The sequence below is a fragment of the Pogoniulus pusillus genome, chromosome 33, assembly GCF_015220805.1.
Source record: "Pogoniulus pusillus isolate bPogPus1 chromosome 33, bPogPus1.pri, whole genome shotgun sequence".
Lineage (NCBI taxonomy): Eukaryota > Metazoa > Chordata > Aves > Piciformes > Lybiidae > Pogoniulus > Pogoniulus pusillus.
The window spans coordinates 15,237,470-15,249,354 of NC_087296.1; positions in this window are offsets into that span (position 1 = coordinate 15,237,470).

Here is an 11,885-nt window from a genome sequence, read left to right on the forward strand (position 1 = left end):
GGAGCCCGCCGGAGCCCTGCTCTTCCTGTGGCGGCCTGCAGCAGGTTTATTCTGAGCACAGAAGCTGTGCTCTTCCATCTTGCAGCCACAGGAACAAGACCACCCTGTGAAGCCTCTGGCTGTGCCTGCTGCCTGTGCCAGCGCTCGCCGCGGCTGCGCAGCCCGAGCGGCACAGGAGCTGACCGCGTCCAGGAGCAGTGTCCGGACAGACACCTCCTGGCTGCAGGCTAATTTTATGTAACTGCTCTCTTACACAATATGCTTTTGTTTGTCATCTGCAGGCCGATCGAGGCAGGGCACATTTCCCTCAGCCTTCTCCTGAAGGAATGTTTATACCTGTGGGCAGAGGCTGCTGGCAGTGAAAGGCAGCATTGATGGCAGCAGCGCAGCGCCGAGCACGGCTGCCAAGGTAAGCAGCACAGGCATGCCCTCTGCCACCCCTCTGCCTCCAGCACCAGCGGGCCCTACGGCAACAGGCTAGCACCCCTCGAGGCCAAAAAGCTCTATCGTTTTAGGCAGACAAACATTAAATAATATGAAGGAAGGGGGTTTTGGCGGTCTTGGTGCTGGGTTTTGGTTGGTCTTGGTGGTCTTATGGGGGTCTTTCTGTTGTTGTTGGAGCATTTTTTTCCTCCAAAAAAGAAAAGGGTCTCAGGTTCTATTTTCAGTCTCAGGCGGGAATTTAATTCAGATGCTGCCCGGTGCACTGTGCTCTCACCACCCCTTTGACAGTTTAGTTTCAGGGGCACACAGGAATAATGAGCCAAGGCAGGGCTGCAGTCAGAGGCTGAGGTCTCCCAGGCCTGTGCCTCTTGTTCAAGTGAATAGGCAATTTCCCTGATTAGCTGGGTGGTCGTTGACAGCAGCTGAAAAAGAATCATCAGTGTCCAGGTGGCAAAGAAGGGCACCACCAGCCTGGCATGGATCGACACTGGTGTGGCCAGCAGGAGCAGGGCAGTGGTCTCGTACCCCTTTACTGGTCACTGGTGAGGCCAAACCTTGAGTCCTGGGCTCAGTGTTGGGTCTCACTCCAAGAACATTGAGGAGCTGGAGTGAGTCCAAAGATGGGCAACAAAGATGAGGAAATGTCTGGAGAACAGGGCTGGGGAGGGGCAGCTGAGGGAGCTGGGGGTGTGCAGTGTGGGGGAGGCTGAGGGCAGAGCTCAGTGCTCTCTGCAGCAACCTGAGAGGAGGCTGCAACAAGTTGGGCATTGGGGTCTTTCTAGTCTCAGCTGATATAGCCAGACAGGAAATTACCTAAAATTGTGCCAGGGGAGGGTTAGGTTGGAGATTGGGAAAAATTCTTTTCTACAAGAGTGGTCAGGGACTGGCACAGGCTGCCCGGGGAGGTGGTGGAGTCCCCATCCCTGGAGGTATTGAAGAAAGGTGTGGCCATGGCACTGTGGGACATGGTTTGATGGCCATGGATTGATAGCTGGGCTGGATGATGTCAGAGGGCTTTTCCAACCCAAACAGCTCCATGGTTCTGTGAATGTCCCGGCCACAGTCCTTTGATAACCCCTGGGTGGCCGCAGTGGCAGTCACTGTGGCAGCAGCGCCCCTGCCCTGCGCTTTGCACTGAGGCAGTAAGGCAGTGCCACTCAGCTCATCAATTGCCTGTGGTGGGAAACTGGGTGGGGTTGTGTGTGGAACTTTTGCACTGTCTTTTCCTTCTTCTCTGATGCCCTTATGGGAAGTGGAATTAACTTTCAAGTATTCTGGGTCATTAACTTCAGCTTCCTCAAATTCCAGAGCAGATCCTTTTAATTCTAGTGAGAATTATCTCCATTCTCCACACCTTGCTCTCTCTGTACAGCTGAAGCTTCCCTCACTGCTGTACTGCACCAAAAATGAGATTATTTCTATACCATTGGTATAAAGATATTAGAATGTCTACATGAAAAACAGGCTTAGGTTAATACTGTGTCTGTGGAAAAGAGTTTAATGAAGCTTATTGCATTACCTCTCCATCAGCTGCAATTTACTTTGAAGATTAGAAAGGGATGAAATTCTATGGGGAGCAGATTATGAGGAGAAGAAAGTGACTTTTGCTTTTAACTCAAAGGAACAAGGGGCACTTCCATTAATTTTGGCTGAACTGTCAAGAAATAATCCCTAGTAGGTAATTCCCTCTGCCCTTGGGCTAGAGATTCCCTCACTTGGGCTAGAGATTTTTCTATCCCAATTTTCCAAATTATCTTTCTACCATTTCTGCTAATGAGGACACTTTTCTGAGAGATGTTCTGTTTGGCAGAGACAGTGAGGATGCACCTGTAGATGCGGAGGATACCGCCCAAATACTGCCACGACATGTTCCTGTAGGGCTGGCAGCCAGGCCAGAGCCCAGGGGTGGCTGTGGGCAGCACAAGGGGCACTGGGGGCAAGCTGGAGCAGAGGAGGTGACAGGGGAACAGGAGGGGAAACTTTGTCAGTGTGAGGGTGCTGGAGCAGGCTGCCCAGAGAGGTTATGGAGTCTCCTGCTCTGGAGATATTCAGAACCCACCTGGATGTGTTGCTGTGTGCCCTGCCGTGGGTGATGCTGCTCTGGCAGGGGGTTGGGCTGGATGATCTTTAAAGGTCCCTTCCAACCTTTAATGTTCTATTGTGCTGCGAATGTAGTTTTGGCACCAGATTAAGCACCATGACAGAAATATACTTGAGGCATCAGGTCATGGCAAAGAGTGGGTAGGCACCCCTCAGTTTGGGGTCAGATGAGCTGCCAAGAAGAACTTGATTGCACTAATTCGCAGTGTATGGTGGAGAAGTTCTTAGGAAGGGTGTCAGGGGAACAGAGCACCACAAAACTAAGGCACAGGTCCTGTGCTTCTCAAAGAGCAGGGCCTGTTTCACTGGGCTAGGGCAAAGCAAGCGTGAATTAAAATCTAAGATGCTTTTACAATGTCTATGCCAAAAAGAAAGGGTGAAAATGTGGATTTATGCTAACAGGAATGTGATTTGTAAGAAGGAAAATTAAGAGAGGGAATTCTTTTACCCTGCTTGGCTCCTAGTTGTGATGGTGAAGCAACCTTTGGCATGAGAATTTGGAAGAGACCATTAACAATTATAAGATTAGAACAGATGATGTAGAGGAGACAGTGAGGGAAATGAGTTTGTTTAGTCTAGAGAGGAGGAGACTTTGAGGGGACATGTTCATACAGTCCTCCAACCCATGAAATGTTACAGTGAGGGTGACCTACATTTGCTCTCCTTTGCTCTCTGTGACAGGACAAGAAGAGGTTTGCTTAACTTTTGGCCAGGAAGGAAATTAGTCTTTAGGTGGTAGCATCTGTCTGGGCACGGAGATCCTGGGGCAGGTGTGATGAAACTGTGGGCAGCCCGCACACAGGGCTTGTGCACAGCTGTCAGATACCCTGTGTGCAGCTGTTGTGCTCTGCTGAGACCTCACCTGGAGCATTGTGTCCAGCTCTGGGGCCCTCAACACAAGAGAGACATGAACCTGCTAGAGAGGATCCAGAGGAAGCCAGGAAGATGATCAGGGGGCTGGAGAACCTCTGCTATGAAGACAGGCTGAAAGAATGGGGAATTTCAGCCCCTGCAGAAGAGAAGGCTCCAGAGAGACCTTAGAACAGGCTTCCAGTATCTGAAAGGGACCTACAGGCAGGATGGGGAGGGACTGTTCAGAAGGGTCTGTGGGTATAGAATGAGGGGAATGGTTTGAAACTGGATCAGGGCAGATTTAGGTTGTACATCAGGATGAAGTTCTGCACAGTGAGGGTGGGGAGACACTGGAACAGGCTGCCCATGGAGGTGCTTGAGGCCCCATCCCTGCAGACAATCAAGATCAGACTTGATGTGTCCCTGGGCAGCCTGCTCCAGTTGGAGGTGTCCCTGCTGCCTACAGTGGAGTTGGACAAGATGACCTTTGGTAGTCCCTCCCAGCCCAGTGCAACTTGTGAAGCTGTAACACTGCTTTGCTGCTGGGAGGCAGGGTGGGGGCTCCCTTCTAGGCACGTTGGAAGATTCAGGTCTTCTACAGCTGAGGAGGACTTCAGCAGAACATTTACTATCAAGCAGCTTATGTGCAAAGTAAGTCCTAGACCAGACTGCTCTCGATCCTCTGAGCTGTCCTGCAGCTGCCACACTGATCTGTTCTGCTTCATCTCCCTAAATGCTTCACACTTACTTGAATTTATTGAATCAAATAATCAGAGCTACTCAGCTTTAAAACTTAGCCAAGGTTTTGGACAGAAGAATTTACAACTGAAGCTTTTTTTTACCTGTCAGTTAAGGAGCCAGGAAAAACCAAAGCAAAGCAGAATATATGCTAGTTATTTAAAATCTGAAGACTGCAGCAGTCAAACCTCTGTGCTGTACTCCTTCACCCTCTCTTACTTAGACATCTGGATTTTGTCAGGGAACAACTTTCTCCCTAGTGCCATACGTGTGTGAGAGCTGTCGCGAAGAGGCTGCAGCTCTTTCACGCAGGAATGGGGTTGGACTCGATGATCTCCTTGTGTGTCTTCCAACCCCTAACATCCTGTGAGTGGCAACTCAAAGCCTGGCTTTTCCCACGTGGTAACTCCAAGTCTGAACATGACTCCCAGTCACTGAGAGCTGTAGAGAAGACAAGTCTTCTGCACTTCATATTGGTATTATGTGGCCGGCTGTAAGGAAAATGTGCTGGGAAGGATTTGGAAAGGTCTGGAGAAGAGAAGGCTGAGGGAGACCTCGTTGCTCTCTATAACCCCCTGGAAAGAAGCTGCAGTGAGGTGGGGTTTGGGCTCTGCTCCCTAGGGTCAGGTGATGGAAGGAAAGGAAATGGCCTGGAACTGTGCCAGGGGAGGGGGAGGCTGGAGATGAGGAACAATTTCTTTTCTGCAAGAGTGGTCAGGGACTGGCACAGGCTGCCCAGGGAGGTGGTGGAGTCCCCACCCCTGGAGGTGTCCAAGAACCATGTGGCCATGGCATTGTGGGACATGGTTTGATGGCCATGATGGGGACTGGATGATCTCAGAGGGCTTTTTCAGCTGAAACAATTCCATGGTTCTATGGCTTTCTAATCCTGTGGTTTGGTTTTTCAGTGGGCTGCTGGTGCTTGGGTGGTTTAGAGGAGAGGCACAGATGCAGGAGGCTGCAGACTCTGGAACAGGTTTCACAGATTCAGCAGAATTTTAATTTCTGCACCCAACAAAGTTGCTGTGTTTGCACATTTTCATAAGGAACTTTACTTAGAAGGTGATGAGGACCTCTCTAATTAGCTTGAAGCTCTTGGCCTACGGAGTGCTTGCCAGGATTAGTTAATCTTTATCAGTAGCTTCTACACCATGAAATAAGGATTTTAGCTTGCTAGGGATGGTCACCAAACGCCTCAGCTCAGTGACTGAGTGCCATTAGTGATTCCAAAAGCCCTGTGTGACTGTCTGCATTCACCTGCATTCCCTCTCTCTCAGGGGAGACCAACCTTGAATTTCAATGGGCTCTCCGCCAGTCTGTGTTGAGGCTCTTCCAGAAACCTCTGTCTGGGCACTTGTTTGTCCAAACAGTTTCTTGCACAAAGTCCCAATGGCTTTTCAATGGATTGAGTGCTCCAACCCAGATCAAGAAAATGTGGAAATTAGCAGCACTGTTACCACTGATTTTGCTCAGCATAGAGTCAGCCTCTGAAGTTTTTGGAAGTGTCAAGCCAAAACCTTCTTGGTGTGGCAGTGCTGGAGCCCTGGATCAGGCTGCCCAGAGAAGCTGTGGAGTCTCGTGGAGCCTATTGTGGGGAGTTTGGACTTGATCTCTGCAGGTCCCTTGCAACCTCTAATGTTCTCTCATTCTCCAGAGGCTTTAAAGAACCACCTGGATGTGTTCCTAGGTGACCCTGCTCTGGCAGGGGAGTTGGAGCGGATGAGGTCCCTTCCAGCCCTGAAGCTTCTGTGATTCTATGAAAAGCCATGTGTGTGAGACAGCCAGAGGCCTGGCAGAGCATCACTCCTAGGCTCTCAATCTCCTCTCTCCATAGCTTCTCACCTGGCCAAGATCCCTGCTGGGATAAACCAAAGATTTGTGGTAGGAGGTCTTTGTAACACCAAGTCCTAAACAACTATTTTTAGGGTTTTCTTAGGGAGGGGAATAGTTCTTCAGCAAGCCCAAGGATTTTCTTGGCTTTCGTTAGCAAGGCGTGGAACACTGGCAGCTGCTCTCTCTTCTGACTCAGCTTCTGGAAACTTCCAAGAGCCATGCAGATAGGGATGTGCTCAGCTGGCATCTGCTCAGCCACTTGTGGCTGCTTAGGAAGAGGAGCTGGGGGCGAGTTGGAAGTGGCAGAGCCACACTGTAACTCAGGGTGCTCATCCTGATCTCAGGCTCCATACCTCTACTAATCTTCTTCGAGATACCAGAGTCCTTCCCTGAGATGAAACCCACTGAGTACTCTGGGGATAACTTTCTCCCAGAAAACTCCACTTTGCCTGGATCAGCTCTGGGCTGGAAAATCTCACTAAGATTTTCAAGTCCAACCATCAACCCAACACCACCATGGCCACTAAACTGTGTCCCAAAGTGTTATGGCCATGAACACCTCCAGGGATGGGGACTCTGCCCTGGGCAGCCTGTTCCAATCCCTGACCACTCTTGCAGCAAAAGAAATGTTCCCTAATCTCCAACCTAACTCTCCTCTTACACAATTCCAGGCCATTTCCTCTCATTCTGGATCCTAGGCAGATGAGACCAACCCCCAGATCACTGCAACCTCCTTCCAGGCAGCCGCAGAGGACAATGAGGCCTCTCCTCACCCTCCTCTCCTTCAGGCTAAACAATCCCAGGGTCCCTCAGTTGCCCTTCCCCAGCCCTGTTCTCCAGACCCTTCCCCAGCTTTGTTGCCCTTCTCTGTACCTTCTCCAGCCCCTCAATGTCGTTCTTGGTGTGAGAGGCTGAAAACTGAGCCCAGGACTCAAGTCCTGGCCTCACCAGTGTCCAGTGCAGGGGCACAGTCACTCTCCTGCTCCTGCTGGCCACACCATTGTTGATCCAGGCCGGGTGCTGTTTGTCTTCTTGGCCACAGAGGCTTCCTATGGGTTCCAGAGGAGACAGCAGGTGAGTTGCTGCAAGATACATCCCCGAGTAGCGGGAATGGAGATCCTCCTGTGCTTCCTGGTGGAGGATCGCTCTTGAGAGGACTCCCGTAGCAATGTGGCTGTAGCTTGTGCTGCATTAAGAACAGGCAGCTCCTAAAGCAGGGAAGAAGCAGAAGTGGTTTTAAGGATTCCCAGAAGAATGAGTAAGCCCTAAGAAGAAAAAAAATATTTACAGTCCCTCCAGACAATCCCAGGGATGCTGGAAGAAATGGACACTGTTTGGCTAAAGAAGCTCTTTCTACTCCTGCCAATGCTTTGCTGCGATTGGCCTCGGCCAAGCCCCAAACAGTGATTTGTTCTACCATAATTCCTGCATTCACTTACCAGTGAAATATGTTTATTGCTGGTGGGTAGCATCCAGCCTTTGAAACTGTGCACTTGGTGCCTCGTTTTTATGTTGTTTAGTCAGAAAAAGGAACAATTTCCCTTTGTTCTGTGAGTATTCTAGCAGACCCAGGGAAGCTCAGAGCCCCCTGCATACCGCCTGACATCCAGACCCCAGCAGCCAGATGCAGCATATTTGCTCCTTAAGCAGAGCGTTACGCAGTGAACGCTCAGCCTGCCTGCCTGCCTGCCTGCCTTCCTGCCTTCCTGCCTGCCTGCCTTCCTGCCTTCCTGCCTTCCCTGTATCTCAGATCCTTGGAGACAGGAGATGCAGAATGGTTCCTCCGACCAGAACAAGGCTTTGCTCCAGAGAGACTAGCAGCAGCTGTGTCATTCTGGCAGGAAAGAAGGATCAGTTTTCTTTTCTGTTCTTGAACCTTCGCTTCAGAAAAGGACAAGGACCTGGGAGATGAAAGATCTTGAAACCAGACCTGCCATGGCCAGTAAAGTCTCCTCAGCATTCCACCACTTAGGATATGCTACCAATTGTAGGGGCCAGCTGCTTGGAGGCCTGCGGGGCAATGGAAGATGTGCTGCAGATGTGGCAGGCTTGGTCAAGCATTTCTGCTTCCCAGAAAGCTTTAACCATCCTGCCTTGGCACCAGCCAGTGTGTGCAGGGCATCCTGGCTGGTGCTGCCGGCAGAGGCGTGGGAAAGCTCCGTGTCCACGCTCTGCAGAATGCTGCTTGGCCTTCCAGCAGCCCTGAGGAGCCCAGTGAGGCAGCCCAGGAGAGCTCAGAGCAGAGATCTCCTCTGCAGCTCCAGGTGCTTGGCAGACTGCATGCCGCAGCTCCGTACTCCTGAAGCCAGGGGGCTTGGTCTGGCCCCACTTGGTGACCACAGTGACTGAGTGACTTGTGGGCTGCCTTAGCAGCACAAGTACATCTATGGCACATCCAGAAGAAGTCCTACGCAATGCTACAAAACTTTGAGGCTATTAACAAACACTGCCCTCTAGATGAAGAGAAGTGCAAGCCAGAGGAGCAGCACTTTTACATCACCCCCAGGAGAGCAGATGAGAACAGCCACAGCCTTGGGCTCCTTGGTGCATTCCTTCCAATGAATGGTTTGGGGTTTATTTTATTTTTATATTGGGCAATTCAAAATGCTGGGACAGTAACAAAAACAGAGGCTCAAACTCTTCCAAAGGCTGCTCTAGTCTTGACAGTACTGAATTGAACAGTGTGCCAGGTTCCAACCCCTATCATTCTGTGGTTCTGTTTTAGGGTAAAAATGCATTAAAAGAAAGGAAAAAGAAAAACATAGTGCCCTCAGCGTGGGCAAGTGGCTCCCAGCCACTGCTCCACCCCCAAAGCAAGAATGTCACCCACTTAGTCAAAGTCTGTTCTAAACAGTCATAGAATGGGGTGGGTTGGAAGGATTTTAAACATCAGCCAGTTCCAACCCCCTGCCAGGGACAGGGACACCTCCCACCAGCACAGCTTGCTCAAGGCTCCTTCCAGCCTGACCTTGAGCATCTCCAGGCAGGGGCAACCTGTGACAGTGTCTTCCTCCTCTCCACTCTCAGTCTTCTCTCTCCCAACTCAAAGTCATTGTCCCTCATCCTGGCATGCTCAGCCCTTGTCAAAACTTCCTCCCCAGCTCTGCCAAAGCCCATTCAAGTACTGGAAGGTTGCTTTAAGGTCTCCCCAGAGCCTTCACTTCTCCAACTGAACAACCTCAACCATGGTCCTAAACTGATGATAAGAAAAAGCAGCTCTACAGACCCCTCCCTGATTTGGTTTTAATTGTTGAAATCTTGGTGCATGTACACAGTTTTATTTTACAGTGCTCCAGGCCTTGTTCAGCAGAGCTTTTCTTTGTCTTTTGGGAGCTGCTTCCTTGCAGAGTGCCTTCACACAGTGCATCAGGCACACCAAAGATCTGTGAACCAGCCTCACCTCATTTCCTTTTGGCTTTGTTTATTTAATTCCACTTCATTTTACTTCTGCTTTTCTTTGCCCATCCTTGTACATGCAGCGAGCTCCAAACTGCCGGGAAGGTCTCTCACCTGGACCCCTCATTCAGTCATCAGAGGACTGAGCAGCACTGCCACTGCTTTCCTTGTGCCCTCTGCCTTACCTTGCTTGAACATACACTGTGGCACATCCTGAAAGAGGAATCTCCCTTGATACTGATACAGAGGCAGCTTCATCTCCACCCAGATTCCTCCCTTTCCTCAGTAACCATGAAAACACTCTCTCACTGCCTCTTTGGACTTTAAGCCAGGTAAAAGTATGAGCTATAAATTGAAGTGAAATGCACAGCTGGGTAAATAAAGTGAGACCAAAGGGAGAAAAAGGGAAATGTGTTTCCTATCTTGGAGGTTAAAAAACAGACTTGGCACACAAGGGGCAAAAACAAAACAGGAAACAAGGCTCTACATATAAATTAAACTTTTTCACCCTGAGCCTTTTTAGATAGCTCAGGAGCAATAAGGACCTGTGTTTCTTGGAGCAGCAGAGCAAGCATTCCAACACTAAATGGCTTCCTGTTCAACATGTTCAAAGCCAGAGACTGTTTTTGGGGGGTGGTTAGAAATATGTGTGAAGTATGCACTTTTACTTCAGGCCAAAGCAAATGTTTTTAATGTCCTCCCCAGCCCCTCCCCCACCACAAAAAAAAAAAAAGAAAAGAAAAAAGAAGTAAGCAAAATGTGACCAAAACTTTGTCCTTCCCTGAGGAAGTTCAATGATTAACCTTCAGTTAATATGCAAACATTTACACTTCCCAGTACAGATCCTAAAAAGGAACTGGTCGGTGCCAATCTGTGCTGGCATTTGAGGCTGGTGAGCTGTGCTCGATGCACACAGGAGCTCAAGACCTTGGCCCCATCCACAGAGAGGGCAGCAGCGAATGTTTGAGGATGTGAGGTATGTCACAGCTCTTTCCCCCAGCGCTGGCAAACCTGTAATTCACCCATCCTTTGCGTTTCCTGCCGCCACCTCAGCCTCAAGCACTATTTGGTGCTGCCTGTCCTTTGCAGAGAGACCTTGGGAGGTTTACAAGGTTTGACTGCATGGCCAAAGTGGACACAACACAGGTGGGAAGAGGCCTTGCCAGGTCCCGACCCAGCTCACAGGGTGTTTCTGCAAACCACAAAAGCAGACTTTTCTTGAGCAGGCAGTGGGCAACAGCTCCATCCAACCACCCCAGCCTCCATTTGCTGCTCTCAGTGCCACCAATTACTGCTTCTAGTAATACTTCTTTCTCCCACCGCTAAACAAACAGTAGCCATGAAGTGGCAGTCAACTATTTTCTGCAAATAAGTTTTCTATTGTGGCAGTGTTTTTGAGCAGACTCAGGATCTAAACACTGTTCTGTTTCAGTGTCTGAAGAATGCTATGTCCTGAGTGCAGTCCAGGCTGCCGTGTTGTTGTGAGGCACTGGTCTTGTCTGCTCCTGCTACACCACCTTGAATGAACCCAGCTGCATACCTTGGTTTGGGTCTCTCTGCCTATTTAAAACAGAATAACAGTAAAAAAATAGAAGGCTCTTATAAATGTGGATTTGTTGGGTGTTCTGGAATAAAATGCATCTTAGGAAGAGATCTGAATTTCTAGCCCTACCTAAGCCAGTAAAATTCATCCTGCATTAAAAGTCACACCAGACTAAGCACACAGAGTCCTGGTGGACAAAAGGATGCCCGTGAGCCAGCAGTGTGCCCTGGTGGCCAAGAAGGCCAAGGGCATCCCGGATTGCATTAGAAGGGTTGTGGTGAGTAGGTCAGAGAGGTTCTCCTGCCCCTTTGCTCTGTTCTGCTGAGGCCATATCTGGAATATTGTGTCAAGTTCTGGGCCCCTCGAGTCAAGAAGGACCTCAGGGAACTGCTTGAGAGAGCCCAGCCCAGAGCCCCCAAGCTGCTGCAGGCAGAGGAAGCTCTCCTGTGAGGCCAGGCTGAGGCAGCTGGGGCTGGGAGCTGGCAGCAGAGCAGCCTGAGGGCTGCCCTCAGTGCTGTGCTAAACATGTGCAGGGCAGTGTCGGGGGGATGCAGCCAGGCTCTGCCCAGGGGTGGCCAAGGGCAGCACAAGGGGCACTGTGGGCAAGCTGGAGCAGAGGAGGTGCCAGGGGAACAGGAGGGGAACCTTTGTCAGTGTGAGGGTGCTGGAGCCTGGAGCAGGCTGCCCAGAGAGGCTGTGGAGTCTCCTGCCCTGGAGAGATTCAGAACCCACCTGGATGTGTTGCTGTGTGCCCTGCCCTGGGTGCCCCTGCTCTGGCAGGGGGTTGGACTGGAAGATCTTTAAAAGTCCCTTCTGACTCCTAATGTTCTGTGATTGTTTTTGGTGCAGTCAGCTACAGCTCTCATTTTCAGGGCTGTGCTGAGGACAGAGCTGACAAAGCTCATGGGCTTTCATGTTACCAGATAGGCTCTCCTTAGACAGACTCATCCCTGGAACTGCGTAAACCTCAGTGTCATGT